Source organism: Chiloscyllium plagiosum, chromosome 15, assembly GCF_004010195.1.
Source record: "Chiloscyllium plagiosum isolate BGI_BamShark_2017 chromosome 15, ASM401019v2, whole genome shotgun sequence".
In the NCBI taxonomy this organism is placed as follows: Eukaryota; Metazoa; Chordata; class Chondrichthyes; order Orectolobiformes; family Hemiscylliidae; genus Chiloscyllium; species Chiloscyllium plagiosum.
Window position 1 is genome coordinate 44411795 of NC_057724.1, and position 21992 is coordinate 44433786.

Below are 21992 nucleotides of genomic sequence, written 5' to 3' on the forward strand. Positions count from 1 at the left end.
ATTATTGAGAAGCGATTTTCGTTTCTAACAGGTTGCATGATGCTCTGATCTTTTGCAATAAATTCTGCATCTTATGACCCTGATGGTGGAGCAGCGCTCTGAAAGCTAATACTTCCAAAACAACCTGTTGGATTATAACCTGGGATTGTGTGATTTTTAACTTTATTTAGAAAAGTGTTTTTTCTCTTTAAGTATCCTGAAACTCCTTGATTATGAGCCTGGATGACTGAAATAGAAAATGTTTCATTCCTCACTATTTACATTGACTCTAGTCAGGAGAAAATTCACGAATATCAGTAACATTAATAATTTGAATGGTAACTGATATGTGATCAAATACTTCCACCAACTCCAACTTGTGAAAGTAATATATTTTGAATGTAATGTAACTTAGTGTTATAAATTGATTTTGACATGGTTAGTGTCTGTTTTTTATGTCGAACACATCCACCTGGATTGCGGGGAGGGGTCTACAAAGCATTTGGAGGCAGCTGTAGATTTTCTATGAAAGCCGGAACTATTGAAAAACTGCGTGTACACTGTATTGTAATAGCGTGGGTGTTTGTCAAATGATCGGATCAACTGAAAGCGCTTCACGTGTTTTTTTAATCGAGTTATATTCTTGGTATTTACTAAATAATTTCTTCTTCAACAAATCTTATAAAAATAAACATTAAGTATCTCCTGAATGAGGAAACCTTCCCTTTAAAATGTATCATCTTGTTCAGACATCGCTGGAATCACGTGATGTGAGACGTCGTCAACCAATGAAATCATTTTCAGCGGTTTATTTGGTTTTGAATTATAAATATTCTGCCAAAAATATTTAAATATGTGACAGAATTATGAGTTTTTTTTATAATTTGCAGTACCATAACACTGACATGGCACTATCAAAGATTCGCTCAAGTCACCCTAAAGTAGATGTGGTTCAGATTGTGCAGCCTTTATAAGATTCTAGTTGTGCATTTCTTTAGCGTGGGGTGAAGCTCACTTTAGAGGTCACGTGCTGAGTGTATTATCACTCCTCATGTCCTCGGGGAAGGTCTGAGACAAGAGCCAATCACTACCCTTGCAGGGTATCACCTGATTCAGGTGAGGAAGTCACCAGGCATCTGGTCTGGGCAGTAGCAGAAAGCAGGAGAAGCAATTCCAAGACAATTGGATGATGTGGATGCAGCTTCTACTCAGAATGGGAAGGGCTTCTGGCTAGCCATGTGAGTTCAATGTGTGAGATGAGTCAAACAAGACTCACAACCCAATTCAGACTACTCTCACCCCACACTTTTGCTCTCATTTCACTTGATGAAGGGGTTCCACTTACACCTCCACATCATCAACTTTTATTTGTTAGCCATGAAAAAAAATGGTAAGTGAATTACAGAAAAAAGTGTTCTGCATTGGAGGTAGGAAATTGTGCAGTGGTTATGATGCTGACTTTCTAAGGGATCTAGACAGATTCTTGACTTTAACAGAGGTTGCATTATATCTAAGTACAGATTTCAATATGTAAGTATGAAATATATATCAAGTATGTATTTTATAGGATTTCTTTCCCTTATTGGACTTGTATTTATTTGGTCTTGTTTTCTTTTCTGGAAGATAACCTTGGCTGGTAGGTGTAAGTTTGGTAAGTCAGGAGATAGAATGTTCAAGACACCTTATTTTGTGAAACACCGTATGTAAATACAAATTGTTTTTGTTACTCTTCAGCAGTAGTGGCCAATCACGAGAGATCCTCATTCTCTACCGATGTGAGATGTTTGAGTACTTTTAAGCAAATGTCTGGCTCATCAAATTAATCGTAAGTTGAATTTCTTTCTCCAAACCTCCTCTTAGCTAGGAACACACATAGAAGATGTTGGAAATCATTTGGGGGGTGTGGGCTTAGTTGGCTTGGCCAGCATTTAATGCACAAATCCAATTGGCCTGGAGAAGGTGGTGGTGAGCTGCCTTCTTGAATTCATTTTTTTATTTCAAAAATATACTTTATTCATAAATATATTTTGATGATCTGTACAATTGGATATTGCCATACATATGTCAACATCTTTGCATACAGAGATCAAGTAATCATTCGTATATACAGGTCTGTACGTTTACCATTCATATATTTAGCTGAGGCGTCAGTGGAGCCCACTTACTGCGTGGGCACCGGTTCTTTGGCAGGCAGACATTACACGGTGGTCTTTCCCCACCGCGCCTTGGCGGCAGCTGCCCCAAGCTCCAGCGTGTCACTCAACACATAGTCCTGGACCTTGGAATGTGCCTGTCCGCAACACTCAGTCGGGGTCAGCTCCTTCAGCTGGAAGATCAACAGGTTTCAGACAGACCAAAGAGCATCTTTCACTGAGTTGATGATCCTCCAGCCACAGTTGATGTTCGTCTTGGTGTGCATCCCGGGGAACAGACCGTATAGCACAGAGTCCCGCGACACGGAGCTGCTCGAGACAAACTTCGACAAACATCACTGCATTCGCCTCCAGACTTCCTTTGCATAGGCACATTCCAGAAGGAGGTGTGTGACGGTCTTGTCTCCTCCGCAGCCGCTTCGAGGGCAGCATGCGGTGCGGCAGAGAGTCCGGGCCTGCATAAAGGATCTCACAGGCAGAGCCCTTCTCACCACCAGCCAAGCCATGTCTTGGAGCTTGTTGGAAAGTTCTGGCAATGAGGCATTCTGCCAAATGACTTTGACAGTCTGCTGCTCAGGGAACCGCTCGACAGGATCCGCCCTGTCCTTTTCCCGAGGGGTCTCAAGGACACTACGTGCTGACCACTTCCTGATGGACTTGTGGTCAAAGGTGTTTTTCTTCATAAACTTCTCTACGAAGGACAGGTGATATGGAACGGTCCAACTACTTGGAGCGTTCCGCGGCAGCGAGTCCAGGCCCATCCTTCGCAACACCGGGGACAGGTAGAACCTGAGTACATAGTGACACTTTGTGTTTGCGTACCGGGGATCCACACACAGCTTGATGCAGCCACACACAAAGCTGGCCATCAGGGTGAGGGTAGCATTGGGTGTGTTTTTTTTCCCCCGTTGCCCAGAGCTTTGTACATTGAGTCCCTTGGACCCTGGCTATCTTTGATCTCCATACAAAATGGAAGATGGCCCAGGTGACTGCGACGGCACAGGTTCTGGGAATAGGCCAGACCTGTGCCATATATAACAGCACTGATAGTGCCTCACACCTGATGACCAGGTTTTACCTGCGATGGAGAGCGACCATAGCTTCCATCTGCCTAGTTTCTGCCTCACTTTCTTGATACGCTCCCCCCAAGACGTGGCGCACGCCCCAGCCCCTCCGAACAAAATACCCAGCACCTTCAGGTGGTCAGTCCAGATGGTAAAGGGGATGAAGGATTGGTCGGCCCAGTTCCCGAAGAGCATGGCCTCGCTCTTGCCTCGGTTGACTTTGGCCCCCGAGGTCCATTCGAACTGGTCATATATGCACAAGTGTCTGTGCACGGACAGCAGATCCGAGCAGAAAACGACGACATCATCTATGTACAGGGAAGCCTTAACCTGCAGGCCCCCGCTGCCAGGAATAGTCACCCCTCTCAGGCTTGCATCCTTCCTGGTGGACTCGGCAAATGGGTCTATGCGGCACACAAAAACAAGGCAGGAGAGAGAGGGCAGCCCTGCCTGACTCCAGATCTGACTGGGAAGCTGTCTGATTCAAAGGCTTTCTCCTGGTCCAGGCTGATGAGGCAGGTGTCCAACCCCCTGTCCTGCATATAGGCAATCGTATCCCTGAGGAGTGCAAGACTCTCAGCGATCTTCCTGCCCGGTACAGCATAGGTTTGGTCAGGGTGGATCACCGATCCCAGAGCAGATCTGACCCAGTTGGCGATGACCTTTGACCTTTGCCAAGATTTTGGTTTAGATACATACATAATGCTAACAGGGAGTAAATTCCAGGATTTTGACCCAGCGACACTAAAAAAAAGCAATATGTTTTTTAGTCAGGATGGTGATGCCTTGGAGGAGAACTTGCAGGTGGTGATATTCCCATGTGTCCACCGTTTTTATCCTTCTAGCTGGTAGCAGTTGTGGATTTAGAAGGTGCTCCAATGAAGAAACTTAGTGAATTTCTGCAGTGCATCTTGTAGGTGGTACACCCTGCTGTTCTGTGTGCCGATGGTGAAGGAAGTAAATGTTTGTGGATGTGATGGTAATCAAATGAGCTGCTTTGTCTTGGATTGTGTCAGGTGTCATTGGAGCTGCACTCATCTCGGCAAGTAGAGAGGATTTCATCACACTCCTAAATTGTACATTAAAGATTGTTAGCAGACGTTTAAGAGTCTGGAGATATTCACTGCTAGATTCCTATCTTCTGACATGCTCTTATAGCCACAGTATTTATATGGCAAGTTCAATTCAGTTTCTGGTCAATGCAAGCCCTCATGCTCATAGACTCCCACAGCATGGAGCCAGACCCTTTGGCTCAAACCGATCCATGCCAACTAAAATGTCCATCCACACTAACCTCATTTCCCTGCACTTGGCCCAACATCCTTCTAAACCTTTCCTATTCATGTATCTGTCCAAATGCCTTTTAAATGTTGTTAATGTAGTCATCTCAACCACTTCTGCTGGCAGCTTATTCCATATGCATACCTTCCTCTGTGTAAAAAAAAACATTGCCCCTCAGGCCTTAAACTGATGGACTCTTGTCCTCGATTCTCCAACCCTGGGGAAAAGACAGTGCGTTCACTCTATCCATGCCTTTCATGATCTTGTACACTTTTATAAGATCCCCTCTCAGTCTCCTACACGCTAAAAAAAGTTCTAGTTTATCCAACCTTTTCCTATAACTCAGACCGTTGAGTCCTAGCAAAATCCTTGTAAATTTCTTCTGCACTCTTTCCAGTTTAATAACTTCCTTCCTATAACAAGGTGACCAAAACTGAACACAATACTCCAAGTGTGGCCTCACCAACATCCTGTACAACATAACGTCCCAACTTCTGTACTCAGTGACCTGACTGATGTCAAAAAGCCTTCTTCACTGCCCTGTTTACCTGTGACTCCACTTTCAGTGTTGATACTTGAGGGTTTAATGCCATTATATGTCAAGGAAAATCTTGTTGAAGATAGTGATTGTCTAACACTTGCCCAATATATTGTAAATGGAATAAGGCACCACAATTCTCTGACGGGGACCCTGAGGTGCAAAAGAACAGTGTCCACTTCCCAGAAAACTAGCAGAGAAGGCTACGCCAGAAGACACTGGCAGACTAGCCACCACCTTGATCAGTGAAGTCTCAATAGGACAGTCCATGATCTTTGTTCCACTCATATGTGCCACATTCTTCTGTGATTTCACACACTCTATTTCTGCTCCTGCACCCACCTCTGACGTTCTCACTATTGCTCATTCCGTGCCTCTTAATGTCCCACACACTAACCTTGCGTAGCCTCCACACTGCCTACTCACTCCTCAGAACATCTTTTCTTTCCCTCACCACACAAGGACTAACAGCCATGCCACCCAATTCACTTCACTCAAATCTCCCTCTCTCTCAATACAGGACCGAAAGGGCATGTACAGATGAAGGGCTGACTGACATTAGTCTCTTCAGCATTTAAGAACGAGAAGAGAATTTTGGCCCTTGCATGTGAAGATCAGAACTGTTCCTGCAGAAATGCTGAAATATCCATATACATCAAACAAGTATGTACACTCTTCATTCCATTGCATCTCTTACAGTAATCTTATTCATTGCACAGCACTTCTGATCATCGGATGCAATGTTTCTGTGCTGGATCTTGCAGGTACTGCTGGGACATTCACCAAATCTGTGGTGAACAGTTGTCTCTACCTGAAGCTCCCTCCTTGGCCTCTGAGGGTGAGAGTACCGAGGTGTTAGAGGGAGTGTCAGTAAGGCTGCATCCTGCAACCTCCATCAGCCTAGATACTTACAACTGATAGCATAATCTGGTGAGCACCTAACTGCGACAGCTCTGCAGCTGGCAGTGAATGAAATATTGCATGCTGCTGGCATTTGGAGGACTGCAGGAGACCACGTGGTTGTTCAGACCTGGGTACGTGAGGACCCAGTAATGTTAACAATTAGTGACTTGACCCACACACGGGGACAAACAGGACCAGCAGGCAGGTATGTGGAATGGGCAAAAGTGAGGATTGCAGATGTTGGAGATCAGAGTCAAGATTAGAGTGGTACTGGAAAAGCACAGCAGTTCAGGCAGCATCCGACAAGCAGGAAAATCGACGTTTCAGGCAAAAGCCCTTCAGCAGGAATGAGGCAGGGAGCCTCTGGGGTGGAGAGATAAATGGCAGGGCGGGTGGGGCTGGGGAACAATGCCCCTCATTGTTCAGAAGTTATAATTTTTTTTATTTTTCTGTGTTTTTGATTATGGAATGAAATGGCAAAAGAACTGGATTAAAAGCCAAATGTTGTGGAAGGACTGCTGTATTTTTTCAAAGCAAGTTACTTGATAGTCAATGTAAGTGTACTTACACAACTATTGGTTCAAGCAGTGGGGAATGCCTAGTTATAGACCAGCTGGAGCCAGGGGACAGTGTAGGAATGGAGCTTTGGAGAGTAACAAGTAGCTGAGTGATCTGTGGAATAGTGTGCAGTTATTGATGTCAAAGACCTCCTGCCTATAACTACTATGGTTGGCTCCCAGGTAGCTGAACAGTGTAGGGATGTGAATGTTGAGGGGTACAATCATCAGCCCTCCTGAAGGGAAGCACGTTATACCTGAAAATAACTTATTTATTTCCCCTCACCAGTTGCTATAAGCTATGACTTTTAATTAACAGGTCAGAGACCTTTATAAGTGTGGCTAATTATCCTGTGCCTCCTGTAGTCAAGTGAAATACCTCAAGAAGGGAGCTCAGGAAGCAGCATTCTAGCAAACCCTATGGGCAAGAACCACTGAATTGTCTTCTCCAGCTTTCCCTAGGGCCATAACACTCATGTTTTTTCTGTCTGTCTGTATATGCTTGTGTGTGCAGTCGATGAATTTTACAAAAGAGGTTAAAATTTTAGTAAGCAGACATATATATTGACAATTCACAAGTGTTTACCTTCAGCTGGAATCTAAATATTTGAATGCAGTAATTCTTGCAAAGTAAAGAAATTAATTCCTTGTTTTCTGTCAACCTGAGTCTAAAAGAAAGACAGATGGAGAAATTCTGCATAGCTTTAAACATCTCTAACTTTTGTGACTGGCCTGAAAACAGCAGAATTTGATTTCTAGCATCTCACTACAGTAAGACGTGACAGAGTGTAGCAACGTATGCAATCTATCCTAGCGAGCCAGTTCCAACATCCTTAAGGTCTGCAAGAAAAGTACGCACACCTGCATTCCATTGCTTAGCCACTGGACTACAGAAAGGCTAGTAGCAGAAGAACAAGGAACCTGGTGCACACTCTGGTCCTCACAAGGAGACAGGGCAGTAGCAAGAAGCACCAGTCACAAGAGGAACCACACAGAAACCCCTCTTAGGACACTTAAAAAGTGACCAGGCCCTCCACTCTTGCAACTTAAACCTGACAAGGGTTTGCTTGCCTCTGGCAAGAAGATATTCAGCATATCTGACGTATCCCTTGACACCTGAAAAAATCATCTGGGACCAAAGGGCTTCACTGCCAAATAGGCGTCCTCCACCCTAACTGCAAAACTATGGATTACACTGAGACACAGTGGGAGGGGGATAAAAAGAGGGCACTTTGGCACAGCTGGCATTGCACTGTATACGAAGCATCACGTTTGCATAAATTTGATTGTAGTTTGTTTGAGGGTCTGTCTAGGTCAAGTGTAACTGTGCCAGCATGATGCCTAACTTCATGTTCACACAGGTTGTACCATGAATCAATGTCTGCGTTGAGAGTCTGCTGACGTAATTGGCCATTATTCTACAACAACCCTATTCTTTCCCTGGTTTCTGTGTCAAAAGGCGTTGGTGGGAATGAGTTGGTCAGCAATGTCTGGGCCAGGGAGGTGCTTAACAAGCAGGGAGTCAATGCATTAGAATCATCAGGGATGTAGAACCCCGCTGATTGACCTATGTCCTATATAGTGCATGGGTCTGTGGGTAATGCTGACAGTCATAATTGTTTACCTACAGGTAGTCTATTTATTTCTCCAGTAGTCATTAATATCAGCATCTGTGAGTCCTGAAACTCCCTCCTTAACAACAGGTTAAGACACTTATCTGCCAATTCCAGGTGTGGTCGCGGATACTTTTTTTTTCCCAATGCCAAACAGTCACTTGCATGTCTCTGTAGCTGTAAAATAAATTTTGCAAGTGTATTCACAGGTATGTAACAATCCAGTGTGAAAAGTACATCATGTCTTAATGTAAATGTTTAAGTGAAATACGTTTACAGCCAAGTGACTGATATTTAGACATCATTCTGCATGAAAATGTGGATGTGTGTTGTAAATGCACATCCATCGTTCCCAAGTTTGGGGCAGCACAGTGGCTCAGTGGTTAGCACTGCTGCCTCACAATGCCAGGGACCTGGACTCGATTCCCACTTTGAGTAACTGTCTGTGTGGAGTTTGTGCATTCTCCCTGTATCTGTGTGGGTTTCCTCCCATAATCCAAAGATGTGCAGGTTAGGTGAATTGGCTATGCTAAGTTGCCCATAACGTTAAGCATATTAGTCAAGGGTAAATATCGGGTAGGGGAATGGGTCTGGGTGGGTTACTGTTTGGAGGGTCAGTGTGCACTTGTTGGGCCAAATGGCCTGTTTCCATATTGTAGGGAATCTAATCATAAAAGAATGTCTGGGGTAGAATCCCACAATCATTTTCTCTGTAAGGGTGGTAGGAGCGCACAGATGTTAGACCAAGGCCTGAGCCATACTCACTCCACTCAGTTTTCCAGATCTATACTAGCCTAATCATCAATTCCTAAAGGGATTGCTGGCAGCCACTGTCAAAATGCTAGTAATTAATCTCAGATCTAGCCTTGCCGTTTGCCTCCTTTCCCACCATTTCCTGCTATCAGATCCATAACATGGTCTATTGTGGCCAGACATTCCAGGTGGAAAGCCCACTCGTGCTAATTTTTGATGTGAAAATAGCTTCTTAGCCATTGTCCCCCCAGGCACTGGTGTAATTTTTCACGATCTGGTCTGGAATTCTACAAATACACACAAACATTTACGGAAATCTTTGAGTAAACTCTGCTGTGGACTTTGCAAAAATAGACTCTCATATTTGGTCAGGAAAGAAATGAACAGACCAATGAGCAGCACGGTGGTGCAGTGGTTAGCGCCAGAGACCTGGTACAATTGCAACATTTAAAAGGCATCTGGATAGGTATATGAATAGGAAGGGTTTAGAGGGATATGGGCCGAGTGCTGGCAAATGGGACTAGATTTAGTTAAAAATCACACAACACCAGGTTATAGTCCAACAGGTTTATTTGGAAGCACTAGCTTTCGGAGCACTGCTCTTTCATCAGGTGGTTGTGGAGAACTTTGTACACCCCAGTCCAACACCGGCATCTCCAAACTGGGACTAAATTAGGTTGGGATATCTGGTCGGTATGGACGAGATAGACCGAAGGGTCTGTTTCTGTGCTGTATATCTCTATGACTATAGGAACAAGTTTTTGAAAAAATTAACAATAGAAGCACCTGATGAAGGAGCGGTGCACTGAAAGCGAGTGCTTCCAAATAAGCCTTTTGGACTATAACCTGGTGTTGTGAGATTTTTAATTTTGTATACCCCAGTCCAACACCGGCATCTCCAATTCGGGACAAGATTGAGTTGGGATATCTGGTTGGCATGGACAGGAGACCGAAGGATCTGTTTCCATGCTGTACATCTCTGACTATAAGAACAAGTTTTTGAAAAAATTAACAATACAAAAATACTGAGATATGTTAATTCTTTTCATAAAGTATTTCTCCAAATGGGTTTCTCTCTCTCCAAACTATTTTCTCTCTTCTCACAGAAAGGTTGATCCATGATGGAACAAGTGTTAACCAGCATTCCAGGATGACTACAAGTCTGAAGATTGTTGGTTTGAATGTGGGAGAGAACAATTGTGTATCGGCCATTGAATGGCAATTCACCAATTGGGCAGTAGTAGACTGGAGTGGCCTCCAGCATTACCTTTCACTGTTTGTTTGGAAATTATATCTTGTTCCACTAAAGGGAGACCAAAACTCAATGAGCCAAAACAGATTAGAGGACATTAATAGCAATAAAGAGCTAAACCCCATGAATTCTGAAAATCTGAAACATAGGGGAAAAGTGCTAGAAATACTCAGCAAACATAGCTACATCTGTGGAGAAACAGTGTTAACATTTCATTTAAAAGGTCCTTTAACTTTATTTCTCTTCGGGCAGGGGCAGCCAGATTTTGAATACTTTTAAGAATTTTCTTCCTTTATTGCTAATTTACTAGTTACAAATTAATCAAGGCAGAAGTGCCTGCTAGAATTAAACATGTGCAGTAGAAAATGAGCAGTGCTTGTTTTTCAAATATTTTATTTTTCTGCTTTCAGTCATGCTGGAAAATGTGGTACTGAAGTGGGAATCATCTCTCTTGAATGTAATTACCCATTTTTGAGAAGCTGTTCATCAACCTCTGCTAGATTTTAAGTTGACAAGTACTAAGTTGACATTGGACTGAGTCACTCATGTAGCTGCTAGCACAAAAATCAGGGTGAGTACAATGTAATTGATTGACTCTAACTGTAGGCATACACAAGTATGTTTGAACAGGTAGAACAGGTTAAATTTTGAATTGTAGTGTTGGCAGTAAAGTATGTCTACCACTGAAGTAGTGTCTGAATTCACTTACGCTCAAGCTTTGTATTTCTGCATATATTCCTTGTTCCTGTATTATAATATCTGATTTTAAGTTCAGTCGAGAACATACAGAAGTGTATGATCAACAGGGTGTACAATGTATAGTTCCTTTGGAGAATGGAAATTTTTTGTTATTGTTATTGCAGTATTTCCCATTTTCATTTGAATTAAATATCTATGCATGATCTTGAAGTCCTGTTAGGTATAATATTGACTTATTCTTAAAAGATTCATTATGGAATAACAAAGAAATCAAAGAATATTTGCATTTCAACAGCACTTTTCAGTCTCAGGATATGACAAAGATGTGTAAAATTGTCTATTTTGTTAGAATACTTTAATATGATATATTCCTCTAACAATTGAGAACTTCCATAAATATGCATTTTTCCCCAAGGACTCTACTTATCTAAAATGACTATTGTGATCCCCTGATAAGCCCAGGAAACCCATTGTATATAGCTGCACAGAATGACTTTTAATCAAGAAGCACTGATACTCAATGATATATCAAGAAATTGGCATCTCTTGCTTTACTCACACTTGCATAATAAATTCACATAGGAAGAGATGAAGGACTGTCTACAACTAACCAGCTTAAAATTAAATGACAACACAGAGGCTAAACTCAGCAAAGGAATAGCATGTCAACAGCAGTCTTTGAGCAGCAAAGCTAAGAGAAGGCAACATAGATTAACAAAAAAGGATACTGAAAGTTCTCTTCTCCCTCTCTCAACTTAGTAAAATCACTCACCACGTTATCTGCATGCTATAACTCTCTCAAGGAAGCAGGAGAACAGCCAAGTCATTGGAACTTAGAATTCTTGAGTTGAGAATAAACCTAAAACTTTTAAACTGTAACTGCTTCTCTGCAGACGTTTCCCCACATTCTCTTCTTTTTAAGCTTATTACATGTATTACATCTTGTATTTTCTTATTTTTGGTCCGGTTAAATACCAAAGAAAACTACACTCTCATTCACTCAAGGAAAGCTTGAACTTGGTTCTCCTTCATTCTTGATCTGATTAACCAAGTTTAATCGAAGTGTGATAGTTACAAAATAGAAATAATTTGTTGCAGCTGAACAGGGAGTTAAAAAGAGGGAAGCAAATGGCCCTGTTTAGCTAGTCATAACAACACAACTTGTTTGTCATATACTTAAATACATTGTGTAGAATTTAACTAATATAACAACCACAAAAGCATGATGGATAAGATCAGTTGAACGTTAGCACAAGTTCTGCACTTTATTTTGAAAAATATGCTTTATTCATAAATTGTAAGTAAGTACAACAAGTACAAAACAGGTCTGTACAGACTTTGCAGAAAATACAGTGGAATTTTGACATTCCTAAGTAGAACTTTAATCCAGTTGCAACAAAAAGGCATTTTGCTAATCGTGAAAAGAAACTGCTTACATTCCCATTGAGGCTACAAGGGTACCTGGAAACTTAACAGACGCTCATTGTATTTTGGTGGAGAGACCTTGAACTGTGGCCTTTCCTCCCAGCATCTGGTCAGATTGGGATATCTGGATGGCATGGACCAGTTGCACCAAAGAGTCTGTTTCCATGCTGTATGACTCTAAGTCAAAGAAAGAATATCTCTTTGTTTACAAGTCATTAGAATGTGGATAATTTGACAGCACAGCAGGTCAGGCAGCATCCGAGGAGCAGGAAATTTGACAATTCGGGCAAAAACTCTTCGTCACCCCTCAAGGTATCACAACGCAAAGGCAATTAGGTAATGACTGACCATTCAATTGGGCAGAAAACAGGGATTTGATGTAATGGTCCCTTTCCAACCAGTAAAATAAAGATTGTAGATTTTTTTTTATTTCAAAAATATCTTTACACACACAGTCACTTAAGCAGTTTGGTTCTGTACAGTCTTAGCGTATTACAAAAATTGGAGCATGACTTTTCTGACAGTTCCAACAATCCAAATTTTTTTACTTATCAACATATTATTTATATATATTTGAGGCACCGGGAGAGTCTGATAACTGAATAGACCCCCACTGTACTTTGGTAGAAAGACCTTAAATAATGGTCTTTCCCCATGTTTTAAAAAATTCTCAAGGTCAGGTTCGTAGGAGAGTAGTCTGACACAGAACAAACGACCAAGAGGCGAGTCTGCTAGAATATGGGCATTTTATTCCCCGCAGCGTCGCCACAACCAACGGGTCTGGCTTATACTCACTCTACATGTTACCGGAACTGGGAGCCGTCAGTTCTCGTAGAGCGGTTGCCAACAACCCACGCTCGGCGGTTAAACGTAACCCCGGAGCAGACTCACCGAACTGGAGACTTTTCCAGCTGATATACTCTTTTCCAGATATAAACATTCATGTGAACAGCAGAGCAAGGCTAAAAAACACATTCCATTCTGGTTACATACAGATAAGAAGATTCACACGGGGAGGTGTGTAATAAGATTCACACGGGACTAAGCAACACCTCCATTCCGGTTAGATTCACACATGTATTGGGACATAATTTTTAACCGTTTCACCACATTCCACTGCTTGGCCCAATACATGTGTTACATTATGATTCACACATGTATTGGGACATAATTTTACACCACACCCCACTGCATCTTGGCAACAGTTGCCCAAACTATAGCGCATCCCTCAGAAAGTAGCCCTGGAGCTTGGAATATGCCAGTCTGCAATACTCAGTCGAGCTCAACTCCTTGCTCTGGAAGGCCAGCAAGTTTCAGACAGATCAAAGAGCATCTTTCATGGAGTTAATGGTCCTCTGGGCCCAGCTGTTTGTTTTGGTATGATCCCAGAAAACAGACTATAGAGCACAGAGTCCTGCGTCAGAACTACTCAATGAACCTCGACAAATGCCATTGCATTTCTCTCCAGACTTCTTTTGCAAAAGCACATTCCAGAAAGAGATGTGTGACAGTCTCTGCATCCCTCACAGCTGCATTGAGGACAGCATGCAGTGGCGCAGAGAATCTGAGTGTACATGAGGGATTTCACAAGTAGTGATGTCTTGATGCCTGTTGCAAAGTTCTAGTGTTGAGGCATTCTGCTTCAGGGAACAACCGAAAATGATCTGCACTCTCCTTTTCCCGCAAGGTCTCCAGCACAAAGATTTATAACATATTGTAAAATTGTTAAGATTTGCATCATCATGAAGAAAATGTTAGACTTCAATCAATGGATAAGACACCCAGTCAACTGGAGGATGAGGACTGGCAATGTTGAGTATAACTGCTGATCTCTGCTCTTTGTTTCGCATCACAATTTTGTGCTCATTTTGGAAAACTTAAAATTTATGAAGCTTGTGAAAACAAGATCAAACCCATGCTGTTTTGCGGCTAATCTGACTTGGAAGACACTTTTCATTAGCTCTCCCAATTTAGTCTCTAATTGTAATTGACCAAAGTCTTCTAACTGAATTAAAGCAAGCACCAAATCTTTGCAATAAATTACAGACAATTGTAGTGTAGAAAACAGCAGCCACATAGCAATGGTCCACAAAAGCAATGGGATACTGCTCAGATAATCTGCTTAACAGTAGTAGAAATTGCTGGAAAAACCCAGCAGGTCTGGCAGTATTTATGGACAGAAATCAGAGTCAATGTTTCGAGACCAGCGACCCTTCTTCATAACTGTTCGAAATCAGTAGTTTTTTTGTTTTCTTCATATCTGTTTAACAGTGTTGATTGAGGGATCAACATTACCCAGAACACTAGGGAGAATTTTAACACTTCATTGAAATTGTGCAATGGAATAATTTGAATTTTAGAATGGTTGTAGCACAAAATTAGGCCATTCAGCTCATTATGCTCATTCCAACTCTGTGAAAACAGCTCAGCTAATCATTTGCCCTCATTTCCCCATAGGTATTAAATTTTGTTTCATTTCAGGGAACTTATTCCATATGAGAGGGTAAGCAGGGCTACAGTTCCACACTGTTGTTCCTTATACTTTGTAGCCTCTGACTTAAGGTCATCAACCTCGTGTATAATTCCTTTCGTAGCCTTGCTTTCGTATCTCTCTAACCTTCTGCAGCCGTGGTCTTTCTATTCCTCCACCTTTAGCCTTGAACACCACCTTCCATTAACTCCCACCCTTTCATTTATAGAGTCATAGAGATGTACAGCATGAAGACAGACCCTTCAAGACACCCACACTGTATGCTCTGTAATTCTCACCTTACATCAGGATTTATTTCCAAATCATTACCTCAAGACTTCCTAAAATACTACCTCTTGTGCAATGATAGTGTCCTTATCTCTGAACTAGATGGCCTGGATTCAGTCCCAGAGGTGTATTATGTCTGAACAGGTTGATTAAAATCCCACTACTTTAATCAAGTAGTCACACAAGAATGCCTGGATATAATAACGCACTCATCCCAAAAATAACATGTAATGAAATATATAATTGTTCACTGTGTATAATGTATAAAATGGTTTATTTCTATGAAATAATGAGAATGTACCTTAATTTATAAATGCTTCAAAAGTATTTTAATTGCAAAAAAATGCTTCATATATTCAAGTCAATTAGATAGTGTCAATAATAAAAATGCTTCCTCACATCCTTATTATAAAAACTCCAGTTTTTCCATCACATCTATTCTAATGATATTACCTAGCATACCAATGCTTTTGATATGTCTCCTTTTCTCCTCAAAGAATTCCTACTCAGCATGGTTAACAAGATATTGCACTTTATTTCATGCATCTGTTCTCACCTCTTACTCTTCCTCCCAGAACCATAAGGTGCCTGTCTTCACCTTCCTCATAATTAACCTCTATATTCAGAGCATTTTCTGTTATTTTCCCTGTATCCAGTGTAGTTCATTACCAAACATCTTTCCCATCCTCCCCTTTCCCCTATCTTCAGGGATCATTCGTAGCTGACTGAGAGTGACAGCCCTTGACATCGAGGCCACATTCGACAGAATGTGGCATGAAGAAGCCCTAGAAAAACTAGAATCAGTGGGCATCAGGAGGAAAACTCTTCACTAGTTGGAATCATATCTGGAATATAGGCAGATGGTTGTGTTTGTTGAAGGTCAGTCATCTCAGCTCCAGGACAGCTTTGCAGGAGTTCCTCAGGTCCTAGATCCAATGACCTTCAGCTATTTCATCAAATGACCTTCCCTCCGTCATAAGGTCAGAAGTGTGGATGTTCACCACTGATTGTGAATGAACATTGCACAAAGCCTCACGTATACTGAAGCAGTCTATATTCAAATGCAACAAAATGTGGACAATATCTAGGTTTGGGCTGCTAAGAGACAAGCAACAATCGCCACCACACAAATGCCAAGCAATGACCATCACCAATAAGAGATAATCTAACCACCATTCCTTGATATTCATTGGTGTTACTAACACTGAATCCCACACTATCAACATCCTGGGGATTATCATTGACCAGAAATGCAACTGGATTCATCTCATAAACACAAATGCTGCAAGAGCAGATCAGAGGCTAGGAATATTGTGGCAAGTAGCTCACCTCTAGTCTCCCCAAAGCCTGTCTATCATCTACAAGGCATAAGTCAGGAATGTCATGGAATATTCCCCATTTATCCAGAAGGGTAGAGCTCCAACCACACATGGATAAAACAGCCTGTTTGATTGGCATCACTCCCTCCACCACTCACTCAGTAGTACACACTTCTGCTATCGACAAGATGCACTGCAAAAATTAAAAGTTCCTTAGACAGCACCTTTCACACCTACAATCATTTCCATCTAGTAGAACAAAGGCAGCACATACATAGGAACACCACCACTTACAAATTCCTCTACAAATCGTTCATTATTCGACTTGGAAATATGTCATCATTCCTTCACTGTCGCTGGGTCAAAATCCTGGAATTTCATCCCTAAGAGCATTGCAGGTGAACTGCAATAGTTCAAGAACGTAGCTCGCTATTATCTTTTCAAGGGCAACCAGGGACAGGCAGTAAATGCTTGCCAGTCAGTGATGCTGCTCCCACAAGTGAATAAAAGAAATCTTTCCATGACCCCACACCAGTCCTCAGTCACTCCCTCCCATGGCACCAGTCTGTGCAAATGTAGGCAATACATCGTTCATCTCCTCCCCAATCATTGATTTACTTGTACTTCTTTAAATTCAGTATATGGTACCATATTCTTTGTTGTGGTCACTTCTGTATTGAGGAGACAATGGCAGACTGAGTGACCACTTTACAGAACATTCCATTCTGTGCGTAAGAACAATCCTAAACTTGTAGTTGTGAGTCAATTAAATTCTTCACCTTGCTCCCATGCTGGCCCCTCTGTCCATAGCCTTTAACAATGTTCCAGTCAAATTCACAAGCTCAGAGAACAATGCCTTATCTTTTAACTCAGTGCTCTACAGCTTTCTGGACTTAACATTAAGTCCAAGAACTTTAGACAATAACCTTTTCTGTGTTGTACATTTTTTGATCCCTTTTGCTTTGATGGTGTGGTCCTTGCCTTGCTTATTCCTTAATATTGTATTCAGATGGATTTTATACAGCAATTTGGACTATATTTTCACAGAACATCTTTCTTTACTGTATCCACCACCACTCTTTTTGACTGTTGCATCTTTTGTCATTCAACCTCCTTTGGCTTCTCCTCTTTTACTTTTCCTTTGTTTTTGTGGGAAAAAGATCTGCCATCCTGCTCACCCACAGCATGGCCACATAAAAAACACAGAAATCAAACCTGCCAACACACACAGAAATTACCCAGAATGCCCCCAATCTTGGCCAAACAGGCTAACGTAGAAACCAGACATGGCCAAGCTACTCCCAGACCAGAGAATACACTTCCTAAAACAGCTTTCACAATCTTCTCCCAGCCTAGATTAGCACCGCAGTCCCAACACTCTCACAGCAGGCTCATTTCCCATTGAAACCAATACCGCATAAACAAAAAGGCAAACTGAGAGACCCCGGAAGATTTCACTCGCAGGAGGAACACAATGGACACACCTGAATGCCAGAAGGAACATTTACACATATTCGTGCAGACAGGAAATACAATGAAGAATTCTCGAGAAGACATTCTCACCCACTCACGGAGATGGCTGGAATCTCCTGGGTCAATTAAAATGAATTGCTGCTGCCGGACCCTTGACTAACTTCCATTCAGCTTATTCTTGCTTTAATCTCTTTACAATTTTCACCATTGTACTGTAACTGCTTTACAATTATCACCTTTGTGTTGTACCCCTTATAAAGCATGCCTGCACCTTCTGTTCTGGGAAGAGCATTCTGGCCATCTGTGCAGACAATCAGTTCTGTGTCAGTGTGGTCAATTTCATTCTGCCATATGGTTTTGTTGAAATAAACTGCTCGTCAATTTCACCGTGATCCTCATTTGTGGTCTCTGATCCATTGGGCTGAATTTCTCTGACAGTTTTACACGTCCATTCCTGCTTCACAGGTAAAAAAAATCTTTCGGGGGATCCAAGATGGCGGTGACTCAGCAAGTCTGAATCTATAGTGCTCCTCCCAAGACCTAGGCAAAGTGGGCCACCCTCCTCCACCACACTCACCAAATCAATTAAAAATAGTTTTTACTTAATGTAATTAGTAGTTTAGTACTAAATTTATATGGTTCAGTCTCCTGTAAAAATGACTAGGGGGGAAGGAGCCCACAGTTCTCAACAGGCAGGAGCCCCTCCCACACCCTCCCCAGCTGCAGCAGAGGCGTCCGCAGCCGCCCCGGGGGACTTACCTACGGTGGCGGGCCTCACAGAAATAATCTCCAAACTCGATGCGAAGATCGATGCTTTCATTGAATAGTCCCGAAGTCGGTGGAATTCATTCTCGGCCGCGCTACAAAAGCACGGTCAAGACATCGAAGAAATTGAATGCCAAGGGGCGGAGTTAAAGGCTGCGACCCCCGAGGCCATTGCAGAATCGGCCATGGATCGAGTCCAGACTCTCGAGCAGCAAGTCCGGACCTTAGAGAATCACACTGACGACCTCGAGAATCGAGGGTGTCGAAAGAATATTCATTTGCTGGGCCTTCCCGCTTTGTGGGCGGCACGGTGGCACAGTGGTTAGCACTGCTGCCTCGCAGCGCCAGAGACCCGGGTTCAATTCCCGCCTCAGGCGACTGACTGTGTGGAGTTTGCACGTTCTCCCCGTGTCTGCGTGGGTTTCCTCCGGGTGCTCCGGTTTCCTCCCACAGTCCAAAGATGTGCAGGTCAGGTGAATTGGCCACGCTAAATTGCCCATAGTGCTAGGTAAGGGGTAAATGTAGGGGTATGGGTGGGTTACACTTCGGCGGGTCGGTGTGGACTTGTTGGGCCGAAGGGCCTGTTTCCACACTGTAAAGTAATCTAATCTAATCTAAAAAGCAGGCCAGCTTACAAGGTTCCTTGAACAGTGGTTTCCGCAGTTATTGAACTGGAGGCTGGATCAGGCCAGGTAAGGGTAGAATGGACCTACTGGGTTGCAATACGTGGGTCCGTCTCGAACCAGCGCCCCCACCCAGTCCTGTTCTGGCTGCAGAGCTATAAGGTGAGGCAGATGCTCTTGGAAGCCTCCAGAAATCTTGGGAAAGATCCCCAAGCCATGACTTATAAAGGATCCAAGATTATGTTATTTCAGGACTTTTCCCCAGCTTTGGTCTGAAAGAGGAAGGCGTTTGATGAAGCAAAGAAGTGTTTAAGGGATTTAAACATTCAATACTCCTTGCGCTACCCAGCTATACTACGCTTTAGCCATGAAGGGTCCGTGTATAACTTCGGATCACCGGAGAAGGCCAAGGAACTTTTGGACTCTCTTAGACAAATTATAAGAGTGAATTGATGTTGTTTTGCCCTACCCCCACCCCGGTTTACCCCCCCCCTTTTTTTCCTTTCATTATCTTACTGTTTAATATTATCTCCGAGGGGTGGGGAGAAGGGTTTATTTATTCATCCTTTACTCAGCGATTTCCTTTCCTCCTTTTTTTTAATATATATATAGGCCAGGGGGTCTAGTTAATGTAGATGGGGAGGAAGGTGGCTACCTTACCTTATTTTATCTTTGTCCTTGGGAGCGGGGTTGTTTTCCCCTGTTATTTTGTATTAATATATTTAATAATTATTTGCTGAGACTGTAATTTTATAGTCATATATGTTCATATATGGTATTAACATTACCAAATATATCCAGGTATTGGTGTGGGTGGGGGGGGTGAGGTGAGGGATAGGGTACTCACTGTTAGTTCTAGTTCAGTAGTATACTTGAATTTTCTTTATCCTATTGTGGGGTTCCTGGGTCAAGGGTGGGGCACTGGTTGGGAGAGGTTATGATGGGTTTTTTGGGAAGGAAGTGATGCTCCCTGGGAATAAGGGGGAAGATCTCCATTTAAATACATTTTATACTTTTTTTTACTATTTAGAATTTTTTTTTATTATATTGATCTGAAAGTACTAAAGAGTTTTTATTTTTGTGGATTTTATATGCTCTATGCTCGGGATGTTTTGGATAAATACGGGTTTTGTGGTGATCTGATGTTAACACATTCCGAGCATGTATATCACTGTTCAATTTATGTGTTATCCGTTGGATTTTTTTTTCTCTTGAATAATGTAAGAATTTTAATGATACACTCTGGTTAGTTGTAAGTTAGATGAGTAGTTAGTTGAGTTTTGTCTTTTTTTTCTCTTGGTATTTCTTTTTTCTTGTTTGGTTATCATTTATTAAGATTTAACTGTATATCAATGTTTATACTTGGGGTTTTTTTAGTTTTCTTTTGTAAACTTGTTAAAACATGTTAAAATTTTCAATAAAAATATCTAAAAAAAATCTTTCATATTCCTCTTCAGTTCTAATCAAAGGAAACATTGAGAAAATTTTTTTTAAATCTTATATAGGACTGAATGATGTGAGCTATGGTGAGATTGTGGCAGGATCAGGTGAGAGGTCTGGTGAAACCAATCTCAGTGTCTTTGCTAAACAATGAGGCAAATCTTTCACTCAACAGAAGCGAGTTCCCAATCAAGCAGATTTATACCTTGGTAAACACCTTACTAATGGCACAGCTCACTTCATTAATATTCAGTTTCCTATTTTACCTAATGTGCTGAACAAGCTGGACAGTGAAAATTCTCAACATGAACATCAAGGAGGATATCAGGCAACTTCAGCTTAATGCTCGCTCCAAAAGACCTTCATGTTGGACATTAGACACCAACATCTCAGGGCAGCTCCATGGGCACACATCACATACCACCCCATGTTCATGGACCTTAACATTCAACATTTACCATGAGGCTGGCATATTTCTGATCCATTTACATGATGCTTCTGCACTTTAATGCTGTAACTCATGCTGCACCAGCATCTATCATTGTAATGCTGCAGCAAGTACACTGTGCTCTCAGAGACACATGCCCAGCTCATGAGCTTAACTAGACTGCATTTCCAGCCAGTTTTTTTACTGTCATTGTATTCGCTCACCCTGAGCCTACTGAATCCTTGCAGTATCCCTCCTAGCCTTGTCTTTTTGCATATTGTCCTCTTAGCCAGAGATACCATGCTCAGAGGATTGCTGTACTTCCTTGGTGTTTGGCACAGACATGCAAGAAGGAAGAATTTTATGGTTGTCACCATTCAACAGTCATTACAAAATTATGAGGGGCATAGATAGGATAAATAGACAAAGTCTTTTCCCTGGGGTGGTGGAATCCAGAACTGGAGAGCATAGGTTTAGTGAGGGGGGAAAGATATAAAAGAGACCTAAGGGGCAACTTTTTCACACAGAGGGTGGTACGTGTATGGAATGAGCTGTCAGAGGAAGTGGTGGAGGCTGGTACAATTGCAACATTTAAAAGGCATTTGGATGGGTTTATGAATAGGAAGGGTTTGGAAGGATATAGGCCGGGTGCTGGCAGGTGGGACTAGATTGGTTTGGGATATCTGGTCAGTATGGACAGATTAGACCAAAGGGTCTGTTTCCATGCTGTACATCTCTATGATTCTATGACATAACCTTGATTCAGGTCCTGGCGCAGTAGGTCATGGATAACATCAAATACTAGTCCCAAGGCTTGGATATGGTCAGTCAGCCACTTCACTGATCAGAGAGAGGATCCACACAAGGGTAAAGAATAACATTTTTCCTAATTTTGTGTTGTGCTGTGGGAACTTTTTATGGTCAAGAAATCAAGAATATGACAAGAAAACCCACTTGGTCTTGTGGGAAC

At 42.2% G+C, this 21992-nt stretch overlaps 1 long non-coding RNA gene across 1 annotated transcript; it reads left to right on the forward strand.

Moving 5' to 3' along the window:
• The first annotated feature begins 5541 nt into the window (after positions 1–5541).
• Positions 5542–17815, forward strand: LOC122557504. The gene is made up of 3 exons (XR_006313857.1): positions 5542–5678; positions 10504–10664; positions 15684–17815. It is a non-coding gene; the product is annotated as an uncharacterized LOC122557504 (long non-coding RNA).
• Positions 17816–21992: the final 4177 nt, after the last annotated feature.